General features: G+C 41.3%; 1 pseudogene; it reads left to right on the top strand.

Moving 5' to 3' along the window:
- The first annotated feature begins 8,510 nt into the window (after positions 1–8,510).
- Positions 8,511–10,137, top strand: LOC138436310 (keratin, type II cytoskeletal 6A pseudogene; annotated as a pseudogene).
- Positions 10,138–20,435: the final 10,298 nt, after the last annotated feature.

A 20,435-nucleotide genomic window follows, 5' to 3' on the forward strand; every position in this document is an offset into this window, starting at 1 on the left:
AGTCCTGTCATGGGCTCAAGCTCCCACAGTGTCTCAGGCTCCCTCTATTGCTTTGCTCTCTCCTTCAGTTGCTTTATTTTTCCTGCTTCCTTTTCTTACTTCTTGAATTAAAACTGAAGTTGCTGAGTGTCCTCATCTCCTCTCTCCCAAAACCTGTTGCAACTGTGCTTCCATTATTAACCATTGGACAGTCGCTACTTGGGTTCTAGTCCAGACAGTGTAATCCCTCTTACTTTTTACTGGCCCAGGAGATCCCATCTCAGAGATGTTGTGTTCCTCCCTTGCACTGATTGTGAAAGCACAAGTGACTAGTTCTATGATGTAGAGGATTTGTATCCCTGTGTTTCTTCCTCTTCTCTTTGCTCACTTGTATTGCTAAATAAAGCAGATTTATCATATAATGTGTGGTTTCACATAGCCTTTCTTTGTCACCAATGGTTCTTGAGGTTTTCATGTGACAAATGAAGCATACTTCTCAGGCATGAAGCACACTCCCCACCCCCATGTGCCTCGCTCGCTTCCTGTAGAGAACTTCAACAAACAGCAGCTTGGGATACTGATAATCAGCTTTCTCTCACGGATACAATTTAATCCCAATGTTTGGCAAGTGTAACCTGAGGACTCTGGTCCAGCATCACGTATACTCTGCCTTTTATTGTTGGGGCCAAGTGTAATCAATTAGTTTCTCCTCCTAAGACCACTCAACCCACACTCAAGGGGTCAAGTCTCAATGTTCATTACAGGAATCATGTTTCTGTTCCATCAGAGCAGAACATTTAGCAATTAAATAGGATATTTTTGATTTTTACTTAGAGTTGACTTCCTGACCAACAAACTTGCCTGAGAAAGTATATCAAATATAATTAAAGTGTATATACTTTTGAACCAAAATTCTATTTCTGTGTATGTATCCTGGAGATAGTACAAACACAGGAAGAAATATATACATGGATGTGAATTCCAACCATCTTTCCAGCATGGGAAAACTGAAAGGGGAGGAGTTGGTCACATTCAGCAGAAAACTCAGATGCTGGTTTCTCAAAGCGTGAAGGCAAAATAAGAATGGTAATTTCCACCTTTTCACACCCTAACACTTTCTAGGAGATGGACGAACCTGAGTCTTTCATCTATCCAGTGTGCTCCGGCTGCTGTGACTTCTCTGAATGGGGATAATGTAAATTCAGGATATCGTGCAAGGCTCCTCATTCATTGGCACTGTCTTTTGGCCATACCAGTCCCTATTTCCTCATGAGTGACCATTATCTCCTCTACTCCTAGGCTCTTACATCGTGAGAGAAAGTTTCTTGGTTTCAATAACATGGAGAGGGTGCCTCTGGATCCTCTTATCAGTATACTGCTTTGTTCACCTATAACCATTCCCCCAGAGAGGTGGGTAGCCTCTCACATTGGTACCTTCTCACTCTCCCCAGCACTTCCCCAACAGCAGGTATGTGATGACTGGGTTCCAAAATCCATGCCCACTTAGTGTCTGTAATATTATGTACTTATGAGAAGTAATGGAAAGAAAATACTGACTAGGAAAAATACATAGAATACAACAATGAATAATAAGCAGATTGCAAAATAATATGTAAACATGGATTTATCTAATGAAAATCTTACGGTGCAGGTGTTGATAGCAAAATAGCAGACTAGAAAGCACCAAACTCTACTTTTGCTAAAGAAACATTGAGAAAAAAACCAGAAGCTGTCTGAACATTGTAGGAGCTCTGGAAAACACTCAAAATTTGCAGTAGCCAAGCAAATGCCCTCTCAAGAAAATCCATCTTCCATATTACAGCAAAATGTCATGACAATGTTCCTAGCACTTTCCCTCCCCTATATGCAGTGCAGTTGTGGTCTTGAGCAGACAGCAACCTTGTTTGTAAACTATTTTTCCAATCCCCCTCCCACACTCCAGTCGCCCCTCAAACCCATTTGTTCCTCTTGGTCACCCTCCACCCCCCAGCACATGCATCTTGAATCAAAGATGCAGATGCAGACTATTTGCAAATTATCATGCAAGTCTCTTCAAACACATCTGGGGGGCATTCCTGAAGAAATGTTGCAAGGCTCTCATCTTCATTTCCAATAAATTCAGATGCAGGCAAGAGAAGTAGCAGGAACACTCAGTAAAAACTACAGGGCAAACTACAAACAAATTGACATGTGGGGCAAAATACTAAGGGAGAAGACACACAATAGACCCTCTGACCATCCAAGGTCCAGAGGTTAAGCTGCAGTGAGACTCTTTGGGAAATGAGGACATTCAAAGGCAGCTGTGTATAGGAGAACATTTAGAAAACTGTGCCTAGGTCCAGACAAAACACATGTTCAGAAATGTCTTGAGAAGTCTTAAGCATTCACCTGGGACTGCTCTCTAGGTTCAGAGCAAGCCCTGTTATGTGGTGAAGGAGTGTCCCATCACAGGAAGAGCTGGTTGTTCTCAGTCCGCTGTTTTGGCTTTGTTTATTGTTGTTGTTTTTCAGCTCCTAGTATACAAAAACATCTTCATCAAAAACAGTAGCTGAACACACGCTATAGGAGCAGCATGCCAGGCGTGGTTGACTCATTTAACACTACTAGTCAATGTGAAGCATAGGTCCTCAGGCACAAATCCAAGAATCTCTTGTTTGCAAAAGTCATGGGGTGCATGCATGACCTGAGGCAGGACCCTGTTAGTCATGAACTTTCTAGAAACTGGGAAGTAGAATTGGATAACAAACCAGAGACATTTGTTTGCCTATTGGCAGCATTTTGTTAAACAAGAGGGAAAAAAGCAGAGGCTGTGAATTGTAAGTTATTCTGCAATGATTCATTGGGCAAGGCTTTTTTTAATTTTTAATTTTTAATTTATTTATCTTAATTGGAGGCTAATTACTTTACAATATTGTACTGGTTTTGCCATACATCAACATGAATCTACCACGGGTGTACACGTGTTCCCCATCCTGAACCTCCCTCCCACCTCCCTCCACATACCATCCCTCTGGGTCATCCCAGTGCACCAGCCCCAAGCATCCTGTATCCTGCATTGAACCTGGCCTGGAAATTCATTTCTTATATGATATTATACATGTTTCAATGCCATTCTCTCAAATCATCCTACCCTCTCCCTCTCCCACAGAGTCCAAAAGACTGTTCTATACATCTGTGTCTCTTTTGCTGTCTCGCATACAGGGTTATCATTACCATCTTTCTAAATTCCATATATATGTGTTAGTATACTATATTGGTGTTTTGCTTTCTGGCTTACTTCACTCTGTATAATAGGCTCCAGTTTCACCCACCTCATAGAACTGATTCAAATGTATTCTTTTTAGTGGCTGAGTAATACTCCATTGTGTATATGTACCACAAATTTCTTATCCATTCATCTGCTGATGGACATCTAGGTTGCTTCCACGTCCTGGCTATTATAAACAGTGCTGCAATGAACATTGGGGTACACGTGTCTCTTTCAATTCTGGTTTCCTTAGTGTGTATGCCTAGCAGTGGGATTGCTGGGTCATAAGGCAGTTCTATTTCCAGTTTTTTAAGGAATCTCCACACTGTTCTCCATAGTGGCTGTACTAGTTTGCACTCCCACCAACAGTGTAAGAGGGTTCCCTTTTCTCCACACCCTCTCCAGCATTTATTGCTTGTAGACTTTTGGATAGCAGCCATTCTGACTGGCGTGAGATGGTACCTCATTGTGGTTTTGATTTGTATTTCTCTGATACTGAGTGATGTTGAGCATCTTTTCATGTGTTTGTTAGCCATCTGTATGTCTTCTTTGGAGAAATGTCTGTTTAGTTCTTTGGCCCATTTTTTTATTGGGTCATTTATTTTTCTGGAATTGAGCTGCAGGAGTTGCCTGTAAATTTTTGAGATTAGTTGTTTGTCAGTTGCTTCATTTGCTATTATTTTCTCCCATTCTGAAGGCTGTCTTTTCACCTTGCTTATAGTTTCCTTTGTTGCCCAGAAGCTTTTAATTTTAATTAGATCCCATTTGTTTATTTTTGCTTTTATTTCCAATATTCTGGGAGCTGGGTATGTCAGAGAATGTTTTGCCTATGTTCTCCTCTAGTTTTATAGTTTCTGGTCTTACATTTAGATCTTTAATCCATTTTGAGTTTATGTTTGTGTACAGTGTTAGAAAGTGATCTAGTTTCATTCTTTTACAAGTGGTTGACCAGTTTTCCCAGCACCACTTGTTAAAGAGATGGTCTTTTCTCCATTGTATATTCTTGCCTCCTTTGTCAAAGATAAGGTGTCCATAGGTGCATGGATTTATCTCTAGGCTTTCTATTTTGTTCCATTGATCTATATTTCTGTCTTTGTGCCAATACCTTACTGTCTTGATGACTGTGGCTTTGTAGTAGAGCCTGAAGTCAGGCAGGTTGATTCCTCCAGTTCCATTCTTCTTTCTCAAGATTGCTTTGGCTATTCGAGGTTTTTTGTATTTGCATACAAATTGTGAAAGTATTTGTTCTAGCTCTGTGAAAAATACCATTGGTAGCTTGATAGGGATTGCATTGAATCTATAGATTGCTTTGGGTAGTATACTCATTTTCACTATATTGATTCTTTCAATCCATGAACATGGTATATTTCTCCATCTATTAGTGTCCTCTTTGGTTTCTTTCATCAGTGTTTTATAGTTTTCTATATATAGGTCTTTAGTTTCTTTAGGTAGGTATATTCCTAAGTATTTTATTCATTTCGTTGCAATGGTGAATGGAATTGTTTCCTTAATTTCTCTATTTTCTCATTATTAGTGGATAGGAATACAAGGGATTTCTGTATGTTGATTTTATATCCTGCAACTTTACTATATTCATTGATTAGCTCTAGTAATTTTCTGGTGGGGTCTTTAGGGTTTTCTATGTAGAGGATCATGTCATCGGCAAACAGTGAGAGTTTTACTTCTTTTCCAGTTTGGATTCCTTTTATTTCTTTTTCTGCTCTGATTGCCGTGGCCCAAACTTCCAGAACTATGTTGAATAGTAGTGGTGAGAGTGGGCACCATCGTCTTGTTCCTGACTTTAGGGGAAATGCTTTCAATTTTTCACCATTGAGGATAATGTTTGCTGTGGGTTTGTCATATATAGCTTTTATTATGTTGAGGTATGTTTTAGAATTATTCACATAGCCTGTTAGCCTGAATATGCCCCCAGCTCACTCCCCATAATATTTTCTGCCAACAACTCATCTAGAAGGAGTTCACCTCTTTCAAAGATGAACACTAGTCAGAAGGGAACCATCCCAGGATCAACAAAAGAGATACACATTCAAAAATGAAATGAATAGGAAAATAAAAAGGCAGATAATGAGCACTCATCAGAACAAAGTCATCATAAAATATTCCCAAAATAAAATAAATCCTCTATAAAATTCAAGGAAAAAAGCAAATAATGAGAGAGTAAGATATAAAACATTACTTAGAGAAGTCAGATATGAGGCAGAGAGAAAAATAAAACTAGCAGGGAGATGAAGGTCAAGCTGACGTCAGTACAAAGGGCAATACACATGCTGAATGCACAGCAAAGAGCATAGGGGAGAATACTGAGGAAAGAGAATCAGGGGTCTTAGTGGGAGTTAATAAGAGATTAAAGAAAGATCAAGAGCATATAGGATAAACAAAGGATACAAAGGAGATTTCAACACAAGCATAATTTGAACACCTAACGGAAAAGAGTGTACACACACATACACAACCTCACACACACAAATGGTCCCTCCCAAAGCACAGAAACATCTTCAATTAAGTGGTTGGGGATTTGTGCTGAGATTCATTTTGACAAATAAATATAGGCAAATGTGTGTAATTTAGTCATTTTAAAATATGTAAAACCTTTCTTACCTGGAGAATCCCAGGGATAGGGTCGCACAGAGTCAGACACAACTGAAGCAACTTGGCAGCAGCAGACAGCATATTAAAAAGCAAAGACATCATTTTGCCAACAAAGATCCATCTAGTCCAATGGTTTTTCCAGTAGTCATGTACAGATGTGAGAGTTTGACCATAAGGAAAGCTGAGCACCAAAGAACTGATGTTTTCAAATTGTGGTGTTGGAGAAGACTCCTTAGAGTCCCTTGGACTGCAAGGAGATCAAACCAGTCAATCCTAAAGGAAATCAATCCTGAATATTCATTGGAAGGACTGATGCTGAAACTCCAATATTTTTACTAGCTGATGCAAAAAGCCAACTCATTGGAAAAGACCCAGATGCTGGAAAAGATTGAGGGCAGGAGGAGAAGGGGAAGACAGAGGATGAGATGGTTGGATGGCATCACTGACTCAATGGACATGAGCTTGAGCAAACTTCAGGTGAGAGTGAAGGACAGGGAAGCCTGGCATGCTTCGGTCCATGGAGTTGCAAAGAGCTGGACATGACTTAGTAACTGAACAACAAATATCATATATGGGTATAAAGAATGAAGTCTTGCAGCTTGTGACAACATGGATGTATCTCTAGGGCTTTACGCTAAGTGACATAAGTCAGACAGAGAAAGACAAGTATTGCAAATCTCTCGTATGTGAAATCCAAAAAGCAAATGCATTTTCAAAAATTTAAAAACTAAACTCATAGATGCAGAGACCAGATTGGTGGATACCAGAGGTGGGGAGATGCGGGAGAGGTGAGAGAAATGGGTGAAATGTTTTTGCAGGTTTTAAGTTTAAATAAATTTAAAAAAAAAAAACACAGAGATACAATCATATATTCTTAGAATGTGATGGCTAACCTCGCAATAATTGAGGATACCAAGGCAACAATATGGAGCAACTGGAACACTCATACACTGCTGTGGAAACAGAAAATGATGCAAGCATTCTGTAAATATATATACATATATATTTATACATTTGCCTATACCCATATATCTATATAGGGCTTTCTTGGTGGCTCAGATAATAAAGAATCTGCCTGCAATGCAGGAGACCTGGGTTCATATGGAATGATATCAGAGAAGGCAATCACAAAAGCCAAAGAGTGGAGAACTCAAGATAGGTTGCTGTTATTGCTTGGTCACTAAGTTATGTCTGACTCTTTGCAACCCCATGGACTAAAGCATGCCAGGCTTCCCTGTCCACTCTCTCCTAGAGTTTTTCAATCATGTCCATTGACTTGGGGATGCTATCTAACCACCTCATCATCGGTTGTACTCTTCTCCTTCTGCCTTCAATCTTTCCCAGCATCAGGGTGGTTTCTAATGAGTCAACTCCTCACATCAGGTGGCCAAAGTATAAGAGTTTCAGCTTTGGCATCAGTCCTTCCAATGATTATTCAGGGTTGATTTCCATTAGGATTGACTGGTTTGATCTCCTTGCTGTCCAAGGGACTCTCAAGAGTCTTCTCCAGAACCACAATTTGAAGGAGTCAGTTCTTTGGTGCTCAGCTTTCTTTATGGTCCAACTCTCACATCCATATGTGACTATTGGAAAAACCATATGTTTGACTATATGGACCTTTGTAAACAGGCAACCTACTTTATTTAACAAATAAGTGGCCAAAAAATTAAGATCAAAATTATATAAAGGATGTATTATTTAAAAGATATATCACCCAAATAAACATGCATGGACATTATTTAGACCCTGAGTTGAACAAATTATAAAAATAAAGGGAAATTTGAATGTTCACTAAACTCCTTGATGTTAAAGAATTATTTTTAACTTTTTAAGGTATAAAAATAGCATTTTGGTCATTTTCTAAAGAGTCTATTGTTTAGACATAAACATTGAATTGAATATGAAACTCTATGACCTTCCTTCTGGAATTTCCTTTCAAATAATTTAAGATGGATGAAGAAAGTGGGTGGATTTATAGATGAAATAAAGTTGACCTTGAGATAATAATCACAAAATCTGCGTAATGGGCACCCATCCATAATAAATCAATAAGGACCTATTATGTTGTTCCTATACTTTTCTGTCTGTTAATTTTTACAGAATGGGAAGAGCAAGTCAAATTTAAGGTATTTATAATCACTGGGAAAATGGTAATCTTTCTGTTAGAGCATAAACAGTAGACTGCTCTTAGATTTCCAAGTTCTCAGCTATTACAAAAGATCAGATTGGAATTACGGATGAAGCAAAGCTAGCCTTGACATAATAATTGCAAAATCAAGGTAATGGGCATGTACATTCTGATACACAAGCATATTGAATGCATAAATTCATAAAATTCATAAAATCCATAATTCAATGCATATTGAACCTTTGTTTGAGACAAAGTCTAACTCCTAGCCTCAGTTAATTGAGAATAATCTTGTACTGATATCAAAGATCAAAGGCAGGAGAATTTTTTCCTTTGTTAAAGGAAGCCAAAAAGCAGCCTTCTTATTTCTTATCTTTTCTAATAACCAAAGTATCATCTCATTGTTTATAAAGCCCAGCCCTTCCCAATCTCAGGCTCACCCTCCAGGGCTGAGCCCAGCCCATTCTTCCTTTTACACTAGCTACTGGAAGCCCATCTCATACTTTTCCTCTCATGCCCTTCTCAACCTCTTCTTCTTCAGGAACCATGTCTTGCAAATCCACCGTGAAGACCCAAAGCATCAGCTGCAGGGGCTTCAGTGCCGGCTCAGCCAGAGTCCCTGGGGTATGCCGCTCTGGCTTCAGCAGCGTGTCCCTGTCCCGCTCCAGGGGCAGTGGCGGCCTCGCTGGAGTGTGTGGAGGAGCTGGCTTTGGCAGCCGCAGCCTCTATGGCCTGGGGGGCTCCAAGAGGATCTCCATCGCAGGGGGCAGCTGTGTCATCGGTGGTGGCTATGGCGGCAGAATTGGAGTTGGCTATGGCTTCGGAGGTGGAGCCGGAAGTGGAATTGGTTTTGGTGCTGGGGCTGGTAGTGGCTTTGGGCTCGGTGGTGGAGCTGGCTTTGGAGGTGGCTATGGGGGCTATGGCTTCTCTGTGTTCCCCGCTGGAGGTATCCAAGAGGTCACCGTCAACCAGAGTCTCCTGACTCCCCTCAACCTGCAAATCGACCCCACCATCCAGCGGGTGAGGACTGAGGAGCGGGAGTAGATCAAGACCCTCAACAACAAGTTTGTCTTCTTCAACAACAAGGTGAGCTGGGAGCATCTGCCACCAATGGGGATTGCAGAATGCCCAAGAGAGACCCAACCAATGTCCGACCAGAGGGAGCCTCGGGATATTCAAGAGAGAGGGGACTCAGAGGAGCTCTCTACTGGCATGCAAGTCAGGTTCCATGTGCATCACAGGCAGGAGATGATGGAAATCATTTAGATCCTGCAAATTTCTCTCATTCCTGCCTAGGAAACATTGTCAACTCTTAATAACTCTGAAGCAGAGAAAAAGAAAGGAAAGAATGAAATAGATTAACACTTACCACTAATAGGTCTACAATGGGATACAAACAAAAGGCCAGTCACTACCTACTCTGAGGTTCTGGCCCACCTTTCTAGTAGGAAGAAATAAAAAGAGAAGAAAAGAAAAAATTTAAAAAAAATTCCATACAGATGAAAAAAAGAAGTGTTTGAGATGTGTAAATATTTGTAATTTGCTTTTGAAAAGAAGTTATTCTAGAAACAGAGCATGGCCACCTATAACAATGCTTTAGAAGAGATACAAGCACTAAATGTGAGTTTAGATTAGTATTTAATCATTATATAACATTTAACATCCCTTTTACTGAAATCCAGTAAAAATAAAAGCTTTGTATATTATATTGGATAAAAACCATTTTAAACTGAAATTTGATTCTGCTTGCCAAAATAAAGAGAGGAAATGATGAAAATTCACTGATATAGGCACACTTACCTAAAGGGCAGGAACAGCTCAAAAATCCATGAGGGAATTTCATCAGCGAGATCTGTCAGTTTAGAAGGAAGAAGATTAGGGGAGCATACCTCCCAATCTGAGTCTCTGTTTTCTCTTAGTAGCCCAGCACCATGGACACCACTCCAGCCTCCTTGGAAACCTAGTAACACGGACACTTGTTGCTCTCTATCTCCAGCAAATGACTCTCTTGCCTTCTTCCAGATGTAGTTCCTGGAGAAACAAGTGCCTGGACACCAAGAGGACCCTCCCTAAGGAGCAGGGATCCAAGCCCGTGAAGCTGACCCTAGTGACTATGTTTGAGCAGTACATCAACAACCTCAGGGAGTGGAAGGATTACCTTCTCTTTTTTTAGTGACTGCCCAGATTCAGAGTTCATGCAGGATCTGGTGGAGAACTTCAAGAACAAGCAGATTACAGGAGAGAAATCGTTCAGCTTTCTGAAACCCACACTTAGTCTACTGAGTGACTAGGTTCAGTTGTGGGCATGATTGCTTAAGAAAAATATACAGTGGAAATGAAAATTGTAAATTGTTGTCTAAACAGGAACAGACTCACAAATTTAGAGAAGGAAATTATGGTTCCCAGGGTTGGGGGTGGGGGGGAAGATGGGGGAAGGGACAGTAAGAAAGTTTGGGAAGGTTGTATTGTAATATTGCTGCATTCAAAATGGATAACTGACAAGGACCTACTGCATAGCACATGTAACTCTGCTCAATGTTATATGCAACCTGGATGGGAGGGGAGTTTGGGGGAGAATGGATATATGTATATGTATGGCTAAGTCCCTTCACTGCTCACCTGAAATTATCACAACATTGTCAATCAGCTATACTCCAATACAAAATAAAAAGTTTTTTAAAAAAATAGATAACTAATGAGAACTTACAGTGCAGCACAGGGAACTCTACTCAGTGCTCTGTGGTGACCTAAATGGGAAAGAAATCCAGAAAAGCGGGGATATATGTATACATATAACTGATTGACTTTGCAGTAGTAGAAACTAACACAACATTGTAAAGCAACTTTATTCCCATAAAAATTAATTAAAAATAAATACATTGCCTAAGAAAAATATGAAGAACAAAATGGGCAATAGACTTCATTATCAAGTACATATCCCCAATACTAGGGGAAAAGATGAGAGGATAGTCACTTCTCAGGCTCCTTGGACTGATAGTTCCATTCAATAATTATCCATTTAATGAAAAATGTTGGGTCAGGACAGGTTCTTTCAAAATCCTTTATGAATTGGCTCAAGCATTTCTCCTCATCCTCTCTTTCTGGAAATGAAGAAATAAATAAGCACCAAATCAATTTGTAACACTGAAGAAAGTGAGCTTAGCAAGGTTAGGTGTCCCCATCCTTTTGTTGAAGGCTAGAAGAGCCCACATCTGGGAAGAGAAGATGTTGGGTGGGCTGGGCGTGGGGGTCAGCTGAGTCTGAGTTGTTCCTCCTCTCCCAGGAGGTAGATGCTGCATGAATGAGGCTGAACTGCACACCAAGATAAGTACCTTTAGTGATCAAGTTGTTCTCTTACATTCCTACTTTGAGATGGTGAGCTCCTCACCCTGTTTGTTTTTCTTCTTAAGGGTCTGAGTGTATGGAATGCTGGGGGGGTTGATTTCATAGATGTATCACTGGAAGCAGAGGTACTGATAATCCATATCTCGTAGGAGTGCCCTCAGATGCAATCTCAGAGCTTAGACATTTTCATGGTCCTCTTCATGGACAACCACCATAATCTGGACCCAGATAGCATCATCTCTGAGGGCGAAGGGCTATAGGGAAGATTGTTCAAATGAGGCCAAGTCCTTATACCAAACAAATGTGAGCAGTTTCCAGCAATGGGAGAGGAATTCTGTGCCCCCCACTCCCTGCTCACAGTTGGTTACATTCAGCTGCACCAGCTTAACTGCAGTTTTTTGTGTGGAGTCTGAAATACAAAGATACTGGGTGATCTCATAGGATGTCTGTCATTGCTCCGTTCATGTAGACAATTAAAGAATTTGCAATAAGGCCCATTGAACAAAAAGAAAAAAGTTTAATGACATTGCCCTACTGAGTTTTGCCTTCAACCTCTTTCTGATTATGAAATTCCTTAGATATCACAAAGAACATCACAGGTAATTGAAAAACTAGATGCTCAGTGATCAAACAGAACTATTCAATTGTGCAGCAGCAAATAATCTTATGCCACCTATTTTTTTCTAGAGAAGAAGTCACATCACTTGGCATGAGTTTCTTAGAGGACTGGGAATTGAAAGCCACTGTTGGCACATGAAAGGCCAGAAACACTGTATCTCCCCCCATGCACACAGCTTCTCTGTCCTGAACTACAGTATAAGTAGCTGCAGGTCAAGATAGACTGTCAAAGGGATGAACTGCACAAAATCAAGCAGGAGACTGCTGAGCTCAACCCGCATGATCCGGAGACCGATCTGAGATAGACAACGGCCACGTGCACTTCACCATCTCCAGTGGCTATGGCAGCGTCAGTGGTGTCAGCAGGGGCTGCAGCCTGCACAGTGGCAGTGGCAACCCTTACAGCAGCACTCACAGCCTCGGAGGTGGCTTCAGTTCTGGCAGTGGCAGAGCCATAGCGGGCTGGTTTCAGCTCCTCTGCGGGCAGCAGTTCCACCATCAAATATACCACCACCTCCTCCTCCTCCAGCAGGAAGATCTAAAAGCACTGAAGTCATCCTATTGGTATTTGGTCCCACATTGTCTCAGTCCCCTGTCCAGCTGCATTGCCCATTCCTTAGGATGCCACCTCTCTCCTGCCTCCGACTTCTCTTGGCCTATGAGTTAGAGCTGAAATTGCAAAGTTCTCATTTCCTCTGTCTATACCAACTTCACCTGAGCTTCCCTTATTCACCATCAGAAGGTCAACAGTCAGTGTCATGGAGATATGCAGACATCCTTTTGATGTTCCCATCTTATCATCATTTTCATCAGTCTACCATGATTCTGGGAAGAAAATGACTTACACCCGCCTTGAAAACTGAAGCTCAATCCACATCATGCTATCAGAGTAGGGACTCTTCCCTTTAATTTTAATTATCCTATCCATTCTAACAAGACTCAAGAGTTCCTCACAGAATGAATAAGTTATTTTCTTCTGCAGTGTCCCTAAATGGTATTGACACCACCCTCACAGATATCCCTGCAATGCTTTGCTCTCTTTGCTTTCTTTTGTTGTGTTGAAGAAAGCAGATTTCTAATAAAAAGATTCTGTGTTAGATTGTATTATTGATCATGTACTGGTCCTGAAATTTTCTTATCCCACACAGAGAGCTTCATCTTTGTAGAACCACCTCTAAGCCCCACTGATGACTTAACCTGTCTCATACCCGACTCTGTTGGTTAACATCGTGTGATACTCAGTCCTGTGGGTGGATGACTATCCACTGCTATTTGGCTGTCTGCCACTCAGCTTTTTCTCAAACTGGAGTCTTTGAAGCAGTCTCTTCAGCAAGGGGTGTTGGGAAAGTTGGACACCTATGTGTAAATTAATGAATTTAGAACATGCCCTCTCACCATACACAAAAATAAACTCAAAATAGCTTGAAGACTGAAACACAGGACATGACACCGTAAAGCCCCTAAAAGAGAACACAGGCAAAACATCCTCTGACATAAATAGTACTAATATTTTCTTGGGTCAGTCTCCCAGGGCAATAGAAACAACAAAAGGAACCTAATCAGACTTACAAGCTTTTGTACAGCAAAAGAAACCATAAGCAAACTATAAAAAAAATCTACCAAATGAGAGAAAATATTTGCAAATGCTGTGACTGACAAGGGCTTAATTTTCAAAATATACAAACAGCTCATACAAAAAAACAACAAAAACAGTCCAATCAGAAAATGAGAGAAAACCTAAAGAAACATTTCTCCAAAGAAGAAATAGAGATGGCCAATAGGCAAATGAAAAGATCAGCATCACTAAGAGAAATGCAAATCAAATTTATCAGTACAAGGAGGTACCACCTCATAATGGTCTGAATGGTCATCATTTAAAAGTCTACAAATAACAAATGCTGGAGAGGGAGTGGAAAAAGGGAACCCTCCCTACACTGTTGATGGCTCAACCACTGTGGAAAACAGTATGGAGGTTCCTCAGAAAACTAAAAATAGAATTACCATACGACCCAGCAATTCAACTCCAGGGCATATATCCAGACAAAACTATAATTAAAAAAGATATGTACATCCCTACATTCATAGTGGCACTATTCACAATAGCCAATTGGAAGCAATCTCAATGACCATCGACAAATGATTGGATAAAGACGATGTGGTACATATATATAATGGAATATCACTCAGCCATAAAAAATAGTAAAATAATGCCATTTGCAGCAACGTGCATGCAACTAGAGCTTATCATACTGAGTGGAACAAGTCAGAAAGACAAAGCCAAATCCCGTATGATGTCACTTGTATGTGGAATCTAAAATATGACACAAATGAACTTATCTTTGAAGCAGAAGCAGAATCAGGGACATACAGGATAGACTGGTGGTTGCCAAGAGGGTGGGTGGGGGGTGGTAGAGGTGGGAGTGGGCGTTTGGGATTAGCAGATGCAAACTGGTATAAAGAGCCTCTTGATGAAGGTGAAAAGGGAGAGTAAAAAAGCTGGCTTAAAACTCAACAATCAAAAAACGAAGATCGTGGCAACCAGCCCCATCACTTCATGGCAAGTAGGAGGGGAAACAATGACAGACTTTATTTTTATGGGCTCCAAAATCACTGCAGATGGTGACTACAGTCATGAAATTAAAAGACGCTTGTTTCTTGGAAGAAAAGCTATGACAAACCTAGACAGCAATCCTAAGAAGTAGAGACATTACTTTGCCAACAAAGGCCCATATAGTCAAAGCTATGGTTTTGCCAGTAGTCACATATAGATGTGAGAGTCGGACCATGAAAAGCCTGAGCACCAAATAATTGATGCTTTTAAACTGTGGTGTTGAAGAAGACTCTTGAAAATCTCTTGGATTGTAAGAAGATCAAACCAGTCAATCTTCAAGAAAATCAATCCTAAATATTCATTGGAAGGACTGATGCTGAAGCTGAAGCTCCAATACTTTGGCCACCTGATACAAAGAGCTGACTCGTTAGAAAATGCCCTGATGCTGGGAAAGATTGAAGGCAGGAGAAGGGGAAGACAGAGGACGAGATGGTTGGATGGCATCACTGACTCAATGAACATGAGTTTGAGCAAGCTCCGGGAGATGGTGAAGGACAGGGAAGCCTGGCGTTCTGCAGTCCATGGGGTCACAAAGAGTCGGACATTACTGAGCGACTGAACAACAACAACAACAAAAACAAGGGTCTACTGTATAGCACAGGGAACTATATTCAATATCCTATGATAAGCCACAATGGAAAAGAATATCAAAAGAATGCATACGTATACATATAAAGCTGAGTCAGTGCTGTACAGCAGTAATTAACATAACATTGTAATTTAACTATACTTCAGTAAAAAATGACTTTTAAAATGAAGTCTTTGAAAATACATTAGGAAAGAAAATGAATCTGGGTTCCCGAAAACTGGATCAGCATGATCTGATAACTGAGATGTTTGTTTTTCCATCTCCACTTGGTCCCCATCTGATCTCTGAGACTCTCTTAGAGATACCCTTCACAGCCTCCACCCATCACTGGGACACCTCAGCACTGATTCAGGGATAGTTGGTAGGAAGGTGAAATGTTTGATCCCTCTCTGTGATAATACCAATTTTTGCCATAAAGCTATCACTTTGTTACAACATCTGATATGCATCAGTCAAGCTGACGGGTACAGAAAAGGAATATTCCAGATCTTGGTGGATGGGCTTAAAACCATGTGGTGCTTAATGAGTTGGAATGGATTTCCTTTTACCCAAAGATATTTGGGATCCACTGAAGAACTTTCAACAAATGCTGGTTAAAATTCATAAAACTGTACCCCTCAAAACGGTGAATTTAACTGCCTGTAAATTATATCTCCATAATGCTGAAATAAAATAATGCTATCAAAAAAGTCAATGAAATAAATTAATAAAACCTCTGAACAGTGTTGTTTAGAGACTTTGCTTTGAAATGCTGTTGGCAAAAAAAAAAAGAAAAAAGAGATTGAAAAACGGTTCAAGTTGACAGATGACATCAGATTAGCATGAAGGTGGTTCTGGTTGGGAACATTTCCTTTTGTGACAGGATATCAAAAACCATTTTCACTGTAAAATTCTTTACAAGCAAGATCGATGTTAGAGGTTTATTCAGATCTTCCCGTATATTTGTGTCAAGGTGATGATTTTTTACTTTTAGACAGAAACAGAATTTTAGGCCAAGTTTACACAGGTTTATTCTAGAATTTAGCTAATCAGGCTTTTCAACCAGGTCCTATCTGTATGCAAACGAATAAAAAGTAAAGTAAAATTCCCTAAGAACAAGAGCCAATTCTGTTATAATAATGTTGCTACTTTGAAGCCACGGCAGAAACCCTCTGCCCTGGGTCATGGATCAAGTGGCAATCCAGCCTTGTTCTGTGGTTGTCTACAGTTGGGCAAGGGTCTCTCAGCTGAGCAGGTCACTAGGCAGAAACTTTGGAGCTAGGGGAGACTTCTTGTCAACTGCAAATTGGCACTTGCCATGGGCATTTGACATCTACATCTACAAGGATTAAGTCGCTGCTGACCTTCAACAATCCCTGAAAGGAGTTTAGGGTGGAGAGCAGAAACAAGGCACCCTGGACTTGGGGGAAAACTGGCAGGGCAGGTCTTCAGAGAGTTAGATATTTTCAGGAGCTGATTTTATGAGCCCAATTATTGTATCTCCTCATATCTAGAAAAGCACTAAAATCCTTCACAGTGATGACTGTTTCTCATGATGAGCAGAAAGCTTCATGAGACTAACAGAAACCTTCTGGAAAAATATGTGTTTGATTGCACGTATTATTCCCCCTTGACATAAATCACATCTATACTGACCTTCCGCCGTGCTTCTTTGGAACAGTTTCTCAGCTGAGGTGCTGTCTCTTGGGCTGTAGTCCTCACTTTGCCCCCAAATAAAACTTAACTCACAGCTCACGTTGTGCAATTTTATTTATTTATTTATTTATTTTTTGTGTGTGTGGAATTTTTTTAAATTGACACTTTTTAAAATCTCTGATAGAGATTAGTGACCTCTCTACCCTGCCATAATGCAGCTGTAGGGTTTGAGTCAAGGGATGGAAGTAGAGGTTAGGAACTGCCAAGCAGCAAAGGCTGGTGGGGAAACTTACTAGCGCCAGGCACAGACTCTGCTTCCCCTCCCCACGTGAAGCTCTCCATGACAGCAGTTAACTTACAGGCCTTCCTCACCACCCTGGAATGAGGGTCAGGTATGTCCCCAGTTCTGTGGAAGCCAACTACATACCAGCAGCTTGACACTGGAGGTAGGCATCACTATCCCCGTCAGCTGTGAATAGGACCACCAGACAAAACAGAGGCTGCCTGGTGAAACCTGAATTTCATACAAACAACAAAAACATTTTAGCATAAGTTTGTCCCCCGTGGGTCTTCCCAGATGGCTCTAGTGGTAAAGAACCTGCCTGTCAATGCAGGAGACGTAAGAGACAGGTTCAATCCCTGGGTCGGGGAGATCCCCTGGAGGAGAGCATGGCAATCTGCTCCAGTATTCTTGCCTGGAGAATCCCATAGACAGAGGAGACTGGCAGGCTACGGTCCATGGGGTCGCAGAGTCATACACAACTGAAGCAACTTAGCACACATGCACACATGTCCCCAGTATTGGACAGGACTTACCTATACTAAAAAAAAATGATTGCTGTTTCTCTGAACTTAAAATTGAACTGCATATCTTATATTTTTATTTATTAAATACGGCAATCCTACTTGTGGACTACAGACAAATTGAACCACAGACAAGGGCACAGGTGGTTGAGCTGCTGCTCCAAATTCCCATTGGGAAGGGACAGACGAAAGGTAAAGACCAAACTCCCACACAGATCAGTTCAAACAGCCCTGGGCTTTCCTGGGTTTCTCACAGTTATGTGTCACCATTGGTGATCCCTAGTACCAGGACTTCCATTTGTTTCTGTAATTGCTCAGACTTGATCCTAGAGGAGGGAAACAGCAGTACAGCTGTTTGGCCACTTTAGCCAGAACGGTAGCTATAGGTTTTTCTAAAGGATGTTGTGCTTATTAACTATGTATGTGATTTATTAAATGATGTTAATGAGGATAAAGGGTGAAAGCAAACGTAAGTCAAAATATTAATAGTGATAGATTCCAATGAGTGGAAATTTGAGTAAATGTTCTTTTCCTTTTTGTACTTTCTTGCTATATTATTATATATATAAACACATTGAAATACTATTTTTATTACATGTTGAATTCATATTTTTTCTGTAGTGTCCCATTTACCTCTTTGTGCAATCACACCATTGTCATTACTAAGGCTTTCTATTCCACGATGGCTTTTGATACAGTGATTCCTACTCATTGCTTGCTTTCACTGTTCTTTTTGTGATTATTGTGTGTTTTGTTTTCAGGTTGCTGTTGCTAATAAGTTTCCCTGGGGATTTTACAACTTCTAACAACACACTTATGTGTGTGCGTGCTTGAATCCAAGCACATGTTGAATTCAACTGAATTATGTGCCTTCTCTTGGAAAAAAAACCTTTTCACCTGGCAGAGCCAGAACTACACCCATAAACACACACACTCACTCGCACAACATAGGAATTAAAAGGCAAAGGTTGTGCACACAAAGTATGAATGTACATGAACAATGGCAGGTCCGACTTCAGAGAGGCTGTGCAGTGTCAATTCCTTTCACAGTTGTGAATTAGAACCTCTTCTTTTCTGCTGTGCTTTCTAATCACTGGAAGGTAGTGAATGAGAGTTACTAATTCCTGTACCCAGCCACCTTGCTAAACTTTTCCCCAGTTCTAAAGATGAAGTGCAAGAAAGAGACAGAGCTAGGATCCAAGAACTGACCTGCCCCTTTGCATAATCTGTGCTCTTCCCCAGTGCTAGGGTGGTGCAGTCTTGCCTGCGGACTCTGGCTCCATCAGTGCCCCCTCTGGCTGTGGGGAGAGGTGCAGGTGTGGACCAGGAGGGGCCAACTGGTCCTTCCCATGGCTCCAGCCCCTCCTGACTTTTCTTGCTGTCTGGTGGAGATGCCATTGCTTAGTTGGGGTGCTAAGAGCAGACCCAGGAGTGGGCTCCTCACCTCAATGGGATGTCTGCTGGCTCATGACATCAGCTGGTGACATACCCCGCCCCGACAGCAAAAACCAAGCTGGATTGCCCTTGAGCCTGAGACTGCCAGCCCACACTGGCAAGATGAGGAATGACTGCTTTTGCCCAAGCTGGCACAATGCCCTGCTCGCTCCTCCCCTGGATCTGAACTCCATCCAAGCTTTATTTTGTCTTTCCTCCTTCTGAGAGCCTTAGCAGTTTCTGCAGCCTATTTTCTCCACTTTGACTTCTCACTTATTCCTCAGTGATGGGGGAGTGATGTGTACAGTGTGACTATCTTTAGCCTGTATTACTCTTATCTCAAAACATGTTTTCGAAACCTCATTATATTTGTTCATAAATGCTCTGTGTCACTCAGCAACCCAGCAAAGTCACTCAGCAGTACAGTGTAAGGTTACCTGTGGTTGAGCTAGCTTCTGGACACTACAGATAATTTAAAGGCAAGGAAGCGCATTGTTAGACTTCCCTAGTGGCTCAGTGGTAAAGAACTCACCTGCAATGCAAGAGCCCCAGGAGATGTGGGTTCGATCCCTGGGTTGGGAAGATCCCCTGAAGGAGGGCATGGCAACTCCCTCCCGTATTCTTGCCTGGAGAATCCCATGGACAGAGGAGCCTGGTGAGCTACAGTTCATGGGGTCGCGAAGAGTCAGACACAACTGAAGTGACTTAGCACACACATGCAAGTACATTATTAAGCATATGTTGGATTCAACTGAATTATGTGCCTACTCTTAAAAAAACCCTCTCACCTGGCAGAGCCAGAACTATACCCATAAACACACACACACACTACACAACAGGAGAACTGAAAGGCGAAGTGGTGAATGCAAACCATGCAGGCGCACGAACAATGTCGGGTCCAGCTGCTGAGAGGCTGCACGGGTGTCGGCTCCTTCGAGGGAAGGGCAAGCTTTTAAAAATATGGATAAGCTACACTTTAGAACTAAATCCATAAAATGCCACAATATCTAAACAACCTTATCAAGGTGAAGCATATAGGTACTAATGTCAAAGAGACTCATGTCCAGAAGAACAGAACGAGGGAACAAAAAGAACTCCATTTGTTACAGAATCACACCCTCTCAATCATTCCTGAAACAATCCCCAGAAATCTCACGATTTCTCTGAGAGAGGATGTCTGTGTTTTCCACTAGATCATAGAAGCCCTTTGATTCTGAGTTGAATTTGTCTTGTTGAGTTGAAGTGTATTCCCTGGTGGCTGTAACAAGCTCCAAGAAGCAGACGGCCTCCTCATGTCCTGCATTTTCCCTCTCCTCACAACTCCTGTTTCCCAACTCTTTTCATCATATGCGTTGGTCTCTGGGCTCACTCCAGGTTGGCCAACTCTTGCTTAACAAACCAGTGCTTGGGGCAAATGGAAAGCACTTTGAAGCCT

Source organism: Ovis canadensis, chromosome 3 (genome assembly GCF_042477335.2).
Source record: "Ovis canadensis isolate MfBH-ARS-UI-01 breed Bighorn chromosome 3, ARS-UI_OviCan_v2, whole genome shotgun sequence".
NCBI classification, from domain to species: Eukaryota; Metazoa; Chordata; class Mammalia; order Artiodactyla; family Bovidae; genus Ovis; species Ovis canadensis.